We start from the raw sequence: 15,448 nt of genomic DNA on the forward strand, positions 1-15,448 counted from the left end.
GCCATATCTAAAGTCATACAGCTATTATGACAACAACATAGAATGTACAACACATTCTAACATACCAGGGACATTCAATAAGGTTATTTAGAAAACCATAACCTTCAATCTCTAGGTCACCCTCAACCCAAGTTATGTGGTTGGGCTGGTGTCCCAATTCCTCCATGTGAAGCCTTGCCTGGTCACAGTAGATGGTCAGGTCATGGAGTGGCCAACCAATGACTGATATAGCCTAAAACTCATGCAGGGGAGTAAACCTATCCCTGACACTGCCTAAAGTACCAGTACCCAGAGGCTGGATGATTCAGAGACGTAGGAATGACAGCAGAAAAAAGTATCAGTGTAGTGATACCTAATGATATTCTGCTATACTCACAGATTGGTGCCTACCCCAATTGTCATCAGAGAGGCTTCATCCAGCAACTGATGGAAACAGATAGAGAGACCCACAGCTAAACATTAGACGGAGCTCTGAGAATCCTGCTGAAGAAAGGAAGGAAGGCTTATAGCAAGGAGCCAGAGGAGTCGAGGACATCACAAGAAAATCCACAGAATCAACTAACCTGGGCTCATAGGAGGTCACAGAGACTGGACCAACAATCAGGGTGGCTGCATGGGACTGACCTAGGCCCTCAGTATATATGTGACAGTTGTGTAGCTTGGTCCTCTTGTGTGACTCCTAACAGTGGTAACAGGGCCTGTCTCCAACTCTTTTACTGGCTTTTGGAACCCTTCTTATCATACATGGGGAGATGCTTAATCTTACTGAAATCTGGTATGCCATGTTATGTTGATATCCATGGGTGGCCTGTCCTTTCCTGAACAGAAATGGATGAGGAGTGGATTGGGGGTGGGGACATAGGTGGGGTGGAGGAGAGGAACTGTGAAGAGAGGAGAGATGGAAACCTGTATTCAGGAAATCAGACAGACAGACAGACAGACAGACAGACAGACAGACAGGAACAACATTCCTTGCTGGACAATGGTGGTACAAGTCTTTAATCCCAGCATTGTGGAGGCAAAAGCAGGTGGATCTCTGAGTCAAGGTCAGTGTGGTTTACAAAGTGAGTTCCAGGACATCCAGGACTGTTAGACAGAGAAGCCCTGTCTCAAAAAACACCCCCCCAAAAGGAAAAAAAAACACAACTCCAATCTCACGCACTGGGCCTTTTACAGACCCTAAACAAATGCTTATTTCACAACTCAGAATATAGAAACCTATGTTGTAACAAAACAAACCCCAATGCCATGAAAAGGACAATTTCAAGACCTAATTCCTTTTCATAGGGGCTGGTTATTAGCTTGTTTATCTAGACTGGTTCTAGTCAATTTGTTTAGTTTCATAGTTACTGAGTGAGAGTACTCAAGTACAGAACAATACAAATGCTTAACAGCATTAAGCAACCAAAATGAGAGAAAACAAAATGAAACGCAGATGAAAGTCAATGTTCTGGAGATAAGACTGCCATTTTAAAAATGTCCCAGAGGCTAGAGAGATAGTGGTTAAGAGCTCATACTGTTCTTCCACAGGACCTGGTGACTTAGAACCACCTGTAATTCCAGTTCGAGTGGTATCCAACAACTCTGGCCTCCATGGTAACTTGTACACATACCTACACATAGTATTCTGCCATGCAGCCCCACCATGATGGATTATTATCTCTCTGGATTCATAATCCAAAATCAACTTACTTCTGCAAGTTGTTTTAGTTGTGTTTTAGCACAACCACAAAAAAGTAACTAATACAACCCTAAAGACTTTAAAAAGTACCCTTTAGGAAGTGCCCAAGGTGGCACATATTTGCATCCCTTGCACTTAGGAGGCTAAACCAGGGGATTCATGACTTGAATAAAAGCCAACTTGAGCAACAATAATGGGTACCAGGCCATCCTGGACTATACAGTAATATCCTATCTCAAAGAAACAAAACCAGAGAAACAAAGGTATTCATAAGAATGATTCACAGCAATAAAAATTCTTCCAGCAGCAATAATATGCATGAATTTCACAAAAATAATATCAACAGAAAAAAGCTAGACACAAAATACAATCTTATTTATATATAAATATAAAATAGTCATTATGTGAAAATTCAAGACAGCTGTATCTTTGGGGAGGTGGCCCTAAGATCAGGGCACTAAGCCCTTATAGAACATTAATACAAGTGCTTTCTTTCTTTTTGTGGAGGGAGAAGCAGTGGGGATGGAACCCAGAATTTTCTGCATATTAAGTAAGCATGCTAACCACTAAGCCACATCTCCAGTCCTGAATCTGGGTAGGTTACATGGCTATGTTTATTCTTCAAAATGTAGAGAAAGGTTTGCCAGGAATAACATTTGCCATTTGTTCAAGGGGGCCTATATTTTTCTTTTGGATTTATTTATGTGTATGACTATTTTGCCTGCATGTATGTATGTGTACCATGTTGTATCCAGGTCAAAGAGGCTGTTGGATCTCCCAGCAATGAAGTTAGAGGTAGTTTTGAGTTATCATGTGGGTTCTGGGAACCAACTCAAGCTATCTCTAAGAGTAAGTGCTCTTAATCACTGGGCCTTGGTGGTTTTGTTTGTTCATTTGTTTGTTTGTTTACTGACTTTTGGAGGCATGGTCTCACTATGTAGCTTTGGCTGTCCTGGAACAATGTATAACAGAACAACCTTGAACTCACAGAGATTCACCTGCCTCTGCCTCCTGAGTGCTAACATTAAAGGTGTATCCCACCATGCTTGGCCCTATCTTCAAAGATTTTTTTTAATTTATTATTATTGTTATCATTACTGTCATGTGTACATGAGCATGGGCACTCATGTGGTATGATTAGAGATTAGAGGACAACTTTCAGGAGTCAGTTCTGTACTTCCAACTTGGTGAGGTAGGGTCTCTCTTGCTGTTTCTATAGCATTGTCCTGGTACCTGATGCAAAAGTTTCTGGGCAATTCTCTGCACAAGCACCTATATCCACAGAGCCATCTTGCTACCCACCCCCCAAGAAGGCCTATCATTAGCAGAGCTGATGAGACTAAGAGTCAAGAGGACCTGAAAAAGAAAAGGAAACGAGAAAGATCCCAGCAGAGCTGCTATATATACAAGGAAGAACTGGTATGTCTGAACATAGATTATGGCTGACATCGGTTCTAACCCTGCCACCTTCTCCATCGTCCTTCTTAACAATAAAGGCCTCTGCCTCTTTTCCAAGAACAGCCACCCCACCCCACCCCCTCCACACATACAATTTCAAAAGCTGTATGAGTCAGGGTGGCTGCTACAGAGAAAGGTGATCCAGTCAATCACTGTTTTGCTACTTGATCAGATTGACTGCATGACTGTAAATATCCCCAAAACAATTTGTTGTGTCCTGTTTTTTTTTTAGAATTGAAACATTTTTCCAAGGAGAGAGAAGAAGCTCATGATACACACAAGGAATTCAGAAGACTCAATAGGACCTTTCCCAAGATTAAAAAGCAGTAAACAATTTCTGGGGAGGGAGCATACTTCAGCTGATGTGGTTGTCTGCATATTGTACAGGAAACCACCGTGCTACAGCTTCTGTGAGTCATCATTCACGATGGGTGTGGGGACTGTTGGTGCTGAAGCTACCCATGCTCTTGTGAGAAACATCAATGGTTCATCAGGGTAGACTTAGATGAAACAGTATTGTTGATCTGATATTGCCTTGTCTATCTTGGATGATTAGAAACAGATTCCCCAGTAAAAGCCATACAACAACATTCCTCAGTGATCACAATCCTTAGCTCCCTAAAAATCAGTGCAAGTATCCCTACTAGATAATTACATAATGAGCAAAGGAAGCAGACTTCTAGAAAAACCAAAACAAGAAAATAACGTCACTGGAGCAAATATTTTTGCAACAGAACAAGGGTAGACAAACTATTATGTGAGGTAAAATGCAGTCTCTTATGTTTGTAAATAAAGGCTTATTTAATGACAGCCACAATCATTCAGCCAGGTACAGTCTGTGGCTGAAGCAGGAGATCCTAGAGTTTGGAATCAACCTGAACTACAAAGCAAGACACCATCTCAAAAGAGAAAGTAGGGGTCAGGGGAGAAAGCTTGGTGTGTGGCTTAATGGAAGAAAGCTTCTAGTCTGCTATGCACAAGACCCTATGTTCCATTCTCAGCAAACGGAAAACAAACAATACAAATGGATCGTGAACAAGGAAAAAGTGAAAGAAAAATTGTACAAGCTGTAAATTTTTGTTGCTTAAAGAATAAAAAGAGGAATGGTGAAATACTTTGGCAGGTTATGGCACCTCCCTACAAGCCTGACAACCTGATTTCAATCCTCAGCACCCACAATGTAAGAGAAAACCAGCTCCTGAAAGATATGCATTCGTTCTTGTTCTCTCCCCCCCCCCGTCTCTCTCTCTCACACACACAATAAATGTAATAAAATGACTAAAAAGAAACATGTCAAAGTCATCATTGAAAAAAATCATAATTCACCATGTTTGCTACATAAATTGTCAGATTAGAAAATGAAACTTAAACATCAAAGATACAGCCAGGCAGAAAGACCTTGAGTTCCAGGCCAGACCTGTCTATATAGTGAGTTTCAAGTCTGCCTAGGCTATATAGTAAGACTGTGACTTTAAGAAAGTAAACAACAAATATATAACCAAAACATGACCCAAATGGACAAGGTAAATAAGTCACAATAAAGGGAAGGGAACAGACAAGGGTATAACTTATTGATATAGCATGTACATGTTCTGGGTTTTGTGCCCAATACCATAAAAAAGAAGGGGATTTATAATAACATGAATTTTATACATTATGAAAATACATACATACTTATTTTTCATTGCCATAGACAAAGTATCTAATTGTCTAAAAATCCATTTATCTACAAAACAGCATTATATTTATTTAATACATGTGAATATCAGAAAACAACTTCAGGGGGTGTCAGTTCTATCTACTATGTGGGTTTGGGGGGCTGAGTTCAAGTTGTCACGCTGGGCAGCCAGAAAGCATCTTTACCAGATGAGCCATCTTGATGGCTCACAAACATTTTTTTTCATGAAGAAAATCTAAGCCCAGCATGGCAGTGCACACCTGTAATCCTCTAGTGCTCAGGAGGCTGAAACGGAAAAATCCTAAGTTAAAAAATAACCCAGGCCACAGCCTGAGTTATATAGCAAGACATATACTATGTAACATGAAGAAACAAGATTGTGAAAGAGTAGGAGGAGCATGGGGGAGACAAATCTTTTGGTTTTTAATCCCAAAAGAAAAAAAAAGGTTTTGTAAATCAAGAATGTATTTGTTTTAACATAAATATCAGCTACTTCAGAGAGCTAAATTATATAAAAGTATAACGAAGCATACGAGGCGAGTACCCATATTTAACAACTTTAAAACCAACATTAGGCAATTTTAGTATACTCTCTCAATTCTTCCTTCTCTTTCCTGTAGTACATGTAGTTTTACATGCAACTAGAAGCAACTATTCTACTATAAGTTCACATAAGAACAGCATCTTGATCTGTGACAGAATAATCTTTGGTCTGAATGATTTCATAAAACTCTGTACTCTAACTTTATATATTTTTAGATTCATTTCTTTTATGTGTATTGAGTGTTTGCCTACATGTATGTATATATACCATACTGGTGCCTGATGTCCAAGGAGGTCAGAAGAGTTGTCCTGGAACTGTAATTGAGGATGATTGTGAGCCATCATGTGGGTACTAGGAATCAATCCCGGGGCCTCTGCAAGAACAGTTAAGTGCTCTTAACTGTCAATCCAGTTCTCCAGTCCTCTGAGTCTATTTTCCCTTAGCAACAGTGAAAGCAGCAGCAATAAGAGATCAGAATCCTGAGATCAAACATTTTATTTTCTGTCATGCATTCACAGGAATTTGAAAAAAGAATCTACTCTGTATTTTAGTTTAATGATAAATGTTTTCTTACAATGAAATGTCTTTCTCTTAGTATATATAACAATCTTTCAACTTTTTTTCGAGACAGGGTTTCTCTGTAGCTTTGGAGGTTGTCCTGGTACTCACTCTGTAGACCAGGCTGGCCTTGAACTCACTGAGATCCACCTGCCTCTGCCTCCTGAGTGCTGGGATTAAAGGCATGCACCACCAACACCCTGCTTAACAATTTTTCAACTTTTAAAAGACAGTAATATAAAGACGGCCTTACTTAGAAGTACTACACTATTGCCTAGGGCCATCACTCCGACAGAACCCAATCTAAGAAGCTAAGCAGAGTCTGGTCTAGCTAGTACTTGGATGGGAGAAATGATGCCTACTGAAAGTAAGAATGCAACCCTGTATTCTCCAAGTTACCTTTTCACCTCTTTTTAAATATCCCCCCCCCCTTTGGTAGTGTTGCAATGGAACCCAGGGCTTTGGTATGATAGGTAAGCACAGTATCACTGATATATACCCTAACTTTGCACCAACTTAACTGCCCCAAAACTCAATTGTCCTTCTGTGGGTGCTAAAGTGAAGAAGACCTTGTCTCTAATCACTTTCCAGATAAAATATAAATCTTATGTGAACTTGGAAAGGGAAGTCAAAGTTCCAGTCACTGTTACATGACATTTCAAATGAATGCAGGAATCAATCAAGGAAAATAAAAGAAAGGCTAGGAAAAGCAAGGCTGGGTGTTGGAATACAATTCAAGAACAGAATCATGCCAGGGAAATTCTAAGGGCTTGTGAGAAAACTCCAAGAAAACAAGAGTCTTGTGATCTGAGTTGCTTCAAAAACATGGAATTGTTCTTGGAATGTCTTCTGTGCTCCTCCCAGGTGTAGTGGATAGAACTGAGTTACCATAGGTGCTGTTATTCATGTTTTTGCCCTGTGCAGCTTGTTCTTGTAATTGGACACTTTATGAAGGTGACTCTTCGTAATTCTCGGAATATAAATTGTCTGAAGCTCTGAATGAAGTTGCCTATTGCATGAGACTTCAGTCTGCCTCATTTTTAGGCCCTGCTCTCGCAGGTTCACACCACCAACTAGAGCTCTAAACAGCTGGGGTCAAATAACTCAGTGATACATTACTTGCCTGCCATTATAAGGCCCTGGGTTTAATCAGGAAGGAAGGGAGGGAGGGAGGAAAAAAGGAAGGGAGGGAGGGAGGGAGGGAGGGAGGAAGGAAGGAAGGAAGGAAGGAAGGAAGGAAGGAAGGAAGGATAACTCCAGATAGAGGGAATCCAATACCTCCAGCCTCTTGGGCACCTACCTGCACTCACATTCACATACCCACATACACAGACAGGCACACAAACACCTAAACATAATTTAAAATAATTAAAGCAAATCTTTAAAAACTAACATCTAGTATTTCAAAAAAGTAGGTTCTCAACCTTCCTAATGCTGCCACCCTTTAATACAGTTCCTTATATTGTGGTGACCCCCAACCATAAAATTATTTCACTGCTAGTTCATAACTGTAATTTTGCTACTGTTATGAACCATAATGTAAATATCTGATATTCAGGATATCTGAAATGCGACCTCAGAGAGGTAGAGATTCATAGGTTGAGAAGAGCTCTAAGTAATAACTGAGTGAAGATTGCCAGGCAGAAAAGAAGACCTCCTATAGGAATACATTTGCATAAAACTGAGCAGAATGTAGTAGCACAGGCCTGTATTCCTAGCACACACTGAGGAACTAGGAAAGAGAGTTCAAGGCCAGCCTCAACTACATAGTAAATTTGAGACTACCCTGTTTAGTGACACTGTCTCTAAGACAGAAAACAGTATTTTATATAACATTCTGAAAAATGCACACTAACCTATCATGGCAGGACACATTCATATTGGGGGGTGAATGATCAGGCAGAAGGAAGATAATTCCAGTGGTCTCACAGGGGTGGGGGAGGTAAGTTCTATGCCCCTTAGACAAGCTGGACAAAAAAAACCAACAACAAGATTTCTTACTCTCTGGCCAGATTCCACATCTGGTTAGGAAATGTGAATGGCAAGAAAATGGCTAATTCCTAGGCTATTTTGCACCCAAACCCCAGAAAGAAACCCATGGAAAACTGCTCCCATCCATCTAAGCCACTGCCATCACCCATTCAGACTTGCTTATAGGGCACACACATCAGCTGCTGCTGTCTTAGGCACCAATTAGAAAATGACAGAAATAATTAATACTCAGTGTAACTCAATATTGTTCAGTGATGTGTATCTCTACTCCAAAAGGCACTGGTGAAATTTCAGTCAGGAAAAAGACAAGGCTCTTTTCATGCATCTGGTTCTCATTTGGTTTCTGATTTCTTCTCATTAGACTAAAAGTGAAAGTCTTAGCAGATCACAAGCTAAAAGGTGAGTTGAACACTCGCATGTGTGCGTGCGTGCGTGCGTGCGTGTGTGTGTGCGTGTGTGTGTGTGTGTGTTGAGACAGGGTCTCATTATGTAACCCATGCAGGCTTGGAATCACTGTGACCCAGACTGGCCATGAATTCATGATCCTCCTAATTATACCTCCAGAGTGATGGGGCAAGTGTACATCACAAGCTAGCTAGACTCTATATTTCAGTAGGTCTCATTTGTGACTTTGTGATGCTGTTGTAGAGAACCAGGTAGCCCTCTTAGACTACAAAATAAAATGTTTTTCTACTGAGGAACAATGTGGGAGTGATTCTAAAATTCTCTTCTTTATAATTTTTGTCTTTTGTTTTCATTTACCTTGCTGGAGCACATAGGTCTGCACTGAACTTCCTATGGAAGCCTGGAGAACAGTAATATGTATACCAGTAGTTCACGCTAATCCAAGACTGAGGAAGAATTACACTCCAGAACCTGGTTTATATATTAAACCACTCTACTCTCAAAACATTCTTCAAGGAAAACAAAAACTAAGTATAGTTGCTTCCTACATAGATTCTTTCCTGCAGACTACCTCAAATTCTTCCTTAGTTGTTATGACTTGATCTATGTATCTGAGTTTGTGCACCCCTAGGCTCACTCCTATTAAAACATACAATAATAAACTACACATACAACAAGCCTTTTTATATATACCATTTGCAGCTTTCCTGGATGTCAGCACTGACCCAACTCCAAACAGCTGCCCATATTTAAATCCTGAGTGCTTCAATTCCCTACAGTGATGTTTGAGACCATCCAATCCCAGCTTTTCGGCTCATTTATCTGAGTCCCTCCAGGAGCAAAGGCCCAATATATAGGCAGAGACAAGGGTCATCCACTGTTTAGGGCTGGAAGAAGCAACTGCAGTGTCCCATTGAAGGCATTTTGACCAGCCCAGGAAATGTCATGAGAAGGCTGCTGTTCATAACTGAGACACTGGGAATGGGGTTGGGACAAAATAAAAAGGTGTCCAGGCAGCTGAGACAAGCCTGTGCACAGGGGCACCAAACAGCATCCTACTGGAGAAAACAGAGAAAGCACAGGGCATGTGACCAGGTCCAGCACGTGCCTAACTACCTGTTAGTGTTGTCACTTCATCAAAGAAAACTGTAAAACTAATGATCTCAACTTCACAGCAAAGTCTACTGCCACACTAGAGTGAAATTGCTGCTGTTGAAGCAAGGCCTTTTTGCCTAAGCCTGTTCCACATTCTACAGCATCAGAAGGGCAGAACAGGACAGGACGTGTGTACAATGTGTTTTATCTCCCAAGAAACCACTCGGAATATGCAGAAGGCTTTATCCATTCTGTTGTCAGATTAATGATGTTACAGATTTTTCTCCATATGACAAAAATTGAGAGCTACTTCCTGAGGTCAGAGAGAGGCAACATGAAACACATTTTTCAAATATTTGGTTTATTAGATTTCCCTAACCATCCTAGAATACATATATAAAAAAGAGCCATTCCTGATCACAAGGGATAAAGTTTATATTCAAAAGACTTTCATGACCTGACTCCCACAAGCTACAGAACTTACTCATTCCCAGAGCCTGGACCGTCTCCCCAGAGTGTACCCATGGGGACTGGAAAACTGCTCACATGAACAGACAATTCAGGATCCAGTGAAGCAAATAAAATGCCCATCAGCTGGTGAAGGAAGACCACCCAAAGTGGTCTATCCACACGAGGAATACATACACAGCACCAGCCGGAAATGAACTGCCAGGCCTTCTGCAGTATACATGAACCTTGACAGTTGGACTGGCTGGTTTTGTGTCAACTTGATAGAAGCTAGAGTCACCAGAGAGGAAGGAGCCTCAGTTGAGGAACTGCCTCCATGAGATCCAGCTGTAAGGCATTTTCTCAATTAGTGATTGACGGGGAAGGGCCCAGCCCATTGTGAGTAGTGCCATCCCTGGGCTGGTGGTCCTGCATTCTTTATGTGGGCTGAGCAAGAGAGGGGAAGCAAGCCAGTAAGCAGCACCCCTCCATGGCCTCTACATCACCTCCTGCCTCTGGGATTCTGCCCTGTTTGAGGTCCTGTCCCAACTTCTTCTGGTGATGAACAGCAATGTGGAGGTGTAAACTGTATACACCCTTTCCTCCCCAACTTCCTTTTTGATCATGGTGTTTTATCGAAACAAAAGACAAGTCTGTGCAGTGCTATACAAAAGCCAGACACAAAAAGTCAATGTTACATAATTCTACTTATAGGAAATATCCATGGCAGACCCAAGCAGAGAGATAGAGAGCAACCCCTTGGCTGTCTGAGATTAAGAACAAGTATAAACCATCATTTTGGGGGCTTGGGATGAAAATGTTCTAAAATTGTATTGTGATGGATACACAAACTCTGAATCTACTAAGTCACTGAGCTTAAGCCCGGCATGGTGGCTCACACCTTTAATCCAAGCATTTGAGAGGCCATCTCTGAATTTGAGGTCAGCCTAATCTACAGAGACTTCTAGGACAGTCAAGGCTACACAGAGCAACCCTGTCTCAAAAAAAAAACTAAAAAACAAACAAACAAGCAAACAAACCCACAAGCTAGTAAACTAGTGGGTCTGGAAGCACAGGCTCCTAGCTCCAGCTATTTGGGAGGCTTGGCAGGTATGAATCCTCTTACCTGAGACTGCAAATTCAAAGATTGTCTGAGTTACAGATTGAGTTTGAGCCAGCCTGGGCAACTTAGTGATGTTCTGTATCAAAAGTCAAAATGAGGACTAGGGAATCTATCTCATGCAAGAGGACCTGGGTTGGGTTCAAGTACTAGCAGTGTGTAAGAACTAGTAGTGTGAACAAAAAGAGAACAGGTGAAAATTACACACCTCCATAAAGTTCTGAAAGAAAGGAAGGACACTGAACATGGGGATTTTAGTATCTGGGATCCAGGATAAGCAGACTGTAGGAAAATCCTGTCCCAATGTGGGGGGGTGAGAGGAAGGGGTGAGGAGAAGAAAGAAATGTCACTTGAGACTACAAAGGGCAGCTACAGAGGGGAGACAGATTCCAAAAAGACACAAAGTAATGGTCTGAAATAGTCTTAACAGTTTCTACTTCCAATCTGTTGATCTGCTTCTGTCAGTTGGGCAATGCATTAAGCCCTACAGAATATGGAAACGATGCTGCAAAAGTTTCATCCCGTTAAAGAGGAGACCAGGTAGATGTGGTTCCTATTTCACCTGCAGTCACTTGTCCTTACAAAACAGGTACTTGGATGAAGGAACTCAGGACTCTGCCACCAAGCAAGCTGCCTTGGGTCTCAAGTCTTGAAATGGCTGGCAGGGGGCTTCTGGCCTCATCTGTGCTTACGTGCTGCCCTTCCCAGGTCCTCCAGACAAATACCTCCATAAATTGCAGTAGCTCTGGAAAATTTGCCCCCACCATGCAACAAGGCTTCCAGAATGGGCTCCAGAGCAAGGCTCTCCTCATACCTGAGACTGTAGGGAACTCCAACTCCTACCAGCTAAACTCTGAATATTGTTTATCCTCCAAGCAGAAACCACTCATGTGGGAGGGAGCCAGAGGAAAGCGGGAACAGTGTGAGCTTGTTCATCCAGTTCCCAGGGCAGGCCTGGGGGACCTTCCAGAGACCTGGTTTCTAAAATCCAAAATTCTTGCATGCTTTTGCTAAAAGCCACAAGCCTTCTACCAGGTACAGTTAACAATATTTGGCTAAAACTTAGCAGGTCATATGCCTTATTCAACTATATTCTGCATTCCTCATATATTACCAAGGGAACAAAGTGAAGTTCCTGTGGGTCTCACTCCCTTAGAACAACAAGCTCAAAGAATTAAGAAGGGGTCTGTGAACCCATACACCCCCACCCTTTCTCCTATGGACTTCTAGCCTTCAGAAGCAATCACAAGGCATAGAATCTTGGGGTCCAACTTCCTGCTACCCAGTTAGGAAATGAAAATATATCACTATATTTAAATACTGTCAGCTGCATTTTTCTCCTTCACTGAGCTTCTGTCAAGTTGCCATAATAAAACCTTCTTTCCATTAAGGATACAATCATTCTCTGAAAGACCTGCTGGACTCTAGGGATTAAGTCATGACCTTGGCTGGCTGAGCCAGAAACATCAGCACCCACCTCCCAATGAAGGAAGCTGCCCACAGCAGGTGCTGGGTGGAGTTTCAGAACAAATCCAGTCAGTACAAAGGGAATCAAACAGCACCAGGCACAGACAGGGCCGCTTGATAACAGCTCCTCCTCTGCCTCTCCGCAGAGGAGCTCTCTAACAAGGAAAGTCGCAGGACAGGCTTTGCATATTTCTAAGAAATGCAATGCTCAATTTGTGTACTGATTGCTTTCAAGCATTGAGAACTCTTTCTGCTTAGTCTCCATCTCAAAAGTCTCACATCCTTGTTCCCAAAAAGGCATAAAGGAAACTTTCTGCAATGCCAGGGCATTTACAGAAATGGGCACAAGTGATTGAGGCACAAGGGAGCTGGGACAATAAGCTTCCCTCAGAAGGGACTCTAGTGGTTTGTATGTCCTGCCACTGGAGAGCTACACCACTCATTCTCTCCTCTTCACTTGCTCCCTCTGCCTATCCTCCTTCCATCCTCCTGGATGGTTCCTGTTTTCTCCTCCCTCCATCTACTCCCTGCCCTTTTCCCCATCCCTCCCTGGGTAACCTCCAATCTAGCATCTTCAAACATGGCCCCTTAACAAAGAGAAACCTGCATTCCCAAGAAGGTGGGTCCTGCCACAGATACAACCCCAGATACAAATAGGAAAGGATATAACAGATTCTAGACATCACATGCATTTTACATAAAGTATGCAACACTCTGTAGACAGCTACCCCAGTGAGGCACAGTTAGGAGTACACAACACAAAGAAATTGCAGGAAACCAGACAACAGGAGATACAAAGTGCCTGTCCGGTACCAAGGAAAGAGATGGAGCTAAAGTCACAAGAAAAGGTTCCTAGTGGCAGTGGATGCAAACAGACTGGAAGATTTTAACTAGACAGAATGATTTTAAGATTGATCAAGGAGAAATGTTCCTGTGTTGCTCTCTATCCCGTATCTAATGCTATGATCATCTTTATGCCATACGTGACTAAGGATTTGCGTTGTAGAATATTAATATTAATGATGTGTTACATTTGCTTATGCTGTGGAACATTTATTTAATCATGCAAAGATGTGTTGCATCCTTTTAGGTTGCATTTGTTTAACTCTGTGAAGCTGTGTTACTTTGCCTGTCTAGAACACCTGATTGGTCTAATAAAGAGCCGAACAGGCAATAGCAAGACTGGAGAAAGGATAGGAGAGACTGGCAGACAAAGAGAATAAACAAGAGGATGAGCAGAACAAAGAGAGGAGGAAGCTAGGGGCCAGCCACACAGCCAGCCACTGAGTAAGAGTGAAAGTCAGATATACAGAAGAGAAAGGTAAAAGCCCAAAGACAAAAGGTAGATGGGATAATTTAAGTAAAGAAAGGCTAGCTAAAAATAAGTTAAGCTATGGCCGGACATACATTTATTAGGAAGAATAAGCTTCCATGTGTGATTTATTTGGGAGGTGGGTGGTGGGCCCCAAAAATGCTTAAAGTAAAAAAAAAAACAAACATACAGATTAGTTTTTGCCTGTTAAAAATAATGGCTATTACATTGTCATTTCTAAAACTGTATGTAAAGGTGAACTGACAGACAGATTGAATTGACTGACAGATTGAAATAAACACATATGAATGCTTAAACTACTAAAGTACCAGTGATGCATAAAACATAAAAGTCAGGCACGGCAGCTGTGTCTATAGTCCTAGCTATTTTAAAGGCTGAAATGACTGGATCATTTGAGCTCTCAAGTTCAAAGTCCAGCCTAGGCAAGACAGTAAGAATGTGTTAATTCCAAACATATACATACATATATACAAATGTATACCCAGGTATAGGGAGTGAATGTTGCCATGGTTTGAATATAAACTATTTCCCATAGGTTTAAGTGTTAAACCCTTGGTTCCTAACTGGTGGTGCTATTTTGGGAAATGCTGTAAACTTTAGAGGGTGGTACCTTAACTGGAGAAAGTAGAACAGTGGAGGCATATCAGTTTCCAACATCATCTGGATATATGGAACAAATCATCAAAGTTGGCGTTCCCAAAGTCTAGCCTAGAATTCACAAGTAAGCAAGCAGCTGGCTTTCTCAACCTTCGGTTTCAGACTGGGCAACCCTGGGTTGTGGCTGAGATGCTCCATGCCTGATGTTTTCCTAGAGCAGGCAGGCCTCTATGGTGCAGCTAGCATTTAGCAGAATGTGGCCTCACTGGCCCTTTACTTTTCATCTCAGCATGACCATCCACTTCCTAGACCTGCAGTTCTCTCCTTTGCCCCGTTACCTTCAAACCTTTTTTTTTTTTAAACGGGTCAGCTCCAGTCACCGCAGAGACTGCCTTCTTCCCTCCCTGTGACCTCTTGGTCACTAGAATCCAGCCAAAGTTTCACTCTAACACCATGCCAAGCACAAAGAGAACATGGTCTCCAGGCATAGAAAACACATATTCAGGCTCCAGATGGGCCAACAGTCAGGTGGGCATAATTTTCTATTAAGTTTTGGAAGGAATACTTGGTGCTTGGCTGTTAACCTGTGATCAAGAATTAAAGCTACTCGGGGATGGAGAGATGGCTCAGTAGTTAGAGTTCTTTTAGAGAACCCATGTTTGGTTCTGCAAACCCACATGGCAGCTCACAACCATCGCTAACTACAATTCCAAGGGTTCTGTCAGTCTCTTCTGGTCTCCACAGGCACTTTACACATGCGGTACCTATACATATAGGCTTGCAAAATACTCATACACATAAAATAAATTTTTGAATCTTTACATATAAAGAATTAAGGCTGCATGTGAGATGCACGGTTGTGCACAATGCACATCTATGTGTGATACATATGAGTCACCCCAGCACTTGAAGGTGGAGACAGGGGATCAGGAGTTCAAGGGTAGTTTAAGAGACCCTGTCTCAGAACAACAAAAAAGGGGGCTTAGGGACATACAGTTCAGTGGCAGAATGCTTGTTTACTATGTGCAAGGTCCTGGGTTTGAGTACATAGAGAAAATTAAAGCTACCCATCT

At 41.8% G+C, this 15,448-nt stretch overlaps 1 protein-coding gene across 1 annotated transcript in view; it reads right to left on the bottom strand.

Moving 5' to 3' along the window:
• The window catches only part of LOC101841673 (protein Shroom2), a 151,405-nt gene that overhangs the window by 108,943 nt on the left and 27,014 nt on the right, over positions 1-15,448 (bottom strand). The gene's annotated exons all lie outside the window — the stretch shown is intronic.

Source organism: Mesocricetus auratus, unplaced genomic scaffold, assembly GCF_017639785.1.
Source record: "Mesocricetus auratus isolate SY011 unplaced genomic scaffold, BCM_Maur_2.0 Super-Scaffold_100003, whole genome shotgun sequence".
Taxonomy (NCBI): Eukaryota; Metazoa; Chordata; class Mammalia; order Rodentia; family Cricetidae; genus Mesocricetus; species Mesocricetus auratus.